This window comes from Hibiscus syriacus, unplaced genomic scaffold, assembly GCF_006381635.1.
Source record: "Hibiscus syriacus cultivar Baekdansim isolate YM2019G1 unplaced genomic scaffold, ASM638163v2 tig00111582_pilon, whole genome shotgun sequence".
NCBI classification, from domain to species: domain Eukaryota; kingdom Viridiplantae; phylum Streptophyta; class Magnoliopsida; order Malvales; family Malvaceae; genus Hibiscus; species Hibiscus syriacus.
The window spans coordinates 5,493,885-5,495,912 of NW_024063126.1; the positions used below are offsets into that span (position 1 = coordinate 5,493,885).

The 2,028-nt window shown below is 35.4% G+C and overlaps 1 pseudogene; it reads right to left on the reverse strand.

The window, feature by feature from the left end:
* Positions 1 to 384: 384 nt before the first annotated feature.
* Positions 385 to 1,535, reverse strand: LOC120165312 (annotated as a pseudogene).
* Positions 1,536 to 2,028: the final 493 nt, after the last annotated feature.

Genomic DNA, 2,028 nt, shown 5'->3' on the forward strand with positions numbered 1-2,028 from the left:
ATATTACGGTTAAACCTATGTAGTAAAACATCTTTTCGATAATTCCTCAACTAGATAATGACATTAAATCTTTTTGCGAAGTCCTAGTAGTAACTATTTTAATTCAATCAGCATTTCTTATAAAAAGAAGATATTATCGAAGATTTGCTCCATGTTATCTAAAAGTTTGATTGATAGTCATTCGGAGGTGATTCCAAGGAAAGAAAACGACAATCACATAGCAAACTAGCTGTTATAACTAAACAAAACAAGATATTGAAACCCAAAGATCAAAGTTCAATATTCTTGATAGCCTAGGTTTCTCAAACGAAAACAATAACTGGTCAACAAACCAATAAGACCTTCACTACGAAAAATCGTAGAACTACAATTACCTTAACTCCACTACATAAACAAGTTGGGCCTTGACGCCTTGTAGGTTGTCTTTAGCTTCCTGGTAGGTGGCCTCACCTTCTTGACCACCAATGGGAACTTGATTTTTGAGTTGTGGAACTGTTTGCTGTTGTCCCTCTTGCATAGTTTAGCCGTGATGGTTGCGGTCTTGATAATCTGGATGCAGGGGAACCTGACCCTATGACGAGAAGCCATCTTGGTATACATCTGTTCGACAACTCCATTCAAAGTAGTGTCGCGGTATTCCTTGTACATGTTGTGATAACCGATACGACTTTGATAGCGAAGCCAGATACCGTAGTTCTTGATCTTGGTCGGGTTTTTTTAAAAATTCTGCAGAGGAATTTAACTTAAATATCAGGCATTGCAAGTGAAAATCAAAGAATGAATATGAAATCATGTTCCCTTGTGTGTCAAGCATTAACAATAACTTCTCTTTTTCTGATGAAGTTTCCACAATACAAAGCTAGGAGATCACAACAAAGTAAAATATTGAGAACTAGTTGCAAGAATCTAGTTATAAAAAGTTTCAAACTGATTTTGATGACTGTTTTTTTAATTCGATCTTACATATGAAGCTCCCAAAAGTTAAGTGACCAAATAAATCATTCAATGAAATCTCAATCGACCAAAAAAAGATGTATGACCTTTTTAAAATTGTAAATAAATTTGGCATGAAAACCTTGAAGATCATATGTTTCTTTGCTATACAAGTTCCCTCCTATCAAACAAAAATTACAGAGTAAATTGCGCAAACACGAGCTAAACATCAGCAATTCCAGCAAAATAGTTTCGAACATTAATCGAAATGAAAAGGGTAATTTACCTAATGAAATTTCAATTTTCAACACAACATCCCAACAATAAATCAATTAATACATAGTGAATTATAAAAGGCAAATATACCTCACTGATGGCGAGGACTTGACCGTTGCTCTTCTTAACCTTCTTTAGCTTCCTCAGGAAGTACCTGATGAATATATTCAACAACACCCAAAAGTCAGAAAACTTAAAACCTTCATTCAAATGGGATACAAAATCAAATAAAAAACACATATGTCCATGAAAATAATCATTAACCAGAACTTGGATTTGGCTCGAACCTCATTGGAGGCCCAAAGCTTCATCCTGTAAATCTTGGGATGTTCATCGCTCTCCGTTGGGTAAGCCCTACCAACAACTTGGTACTGGTGAAACTGTAACCATAAACAAAACAAAAAAAGAGTATCAAATAATTTCATTTTCTTCATATTGATCCAAATACAGCTAATAACTTCCGAGCCAAATGAAATAAAGAAAATTTCGAATAGATAGAATCCCGAGCATAATAGAACAAAACCACAATCAAATTGTAAGAACAAAGCCTGAAATATTAATAACAACAAAACGCTGAAGCTAAAATAGGGAAATCGAGGAAGCGTTGGCCAGAACCGAGAGGGGAGAAGGGTATTTAGACAACGGGGACCGGGTTCAAATACCTAAGGAAGTTGCGAGACAAACATTCCCAGTAAAACAGGGGAAAAACTACTATTGGTATTCAATGTTTACTCTCACTTGGGAATAAAAACCATCCAAACGTGGGTAAGTTAAACGGGAAAAAAAGATTCCTCCCAGGAATATTTTAATCCATGAACC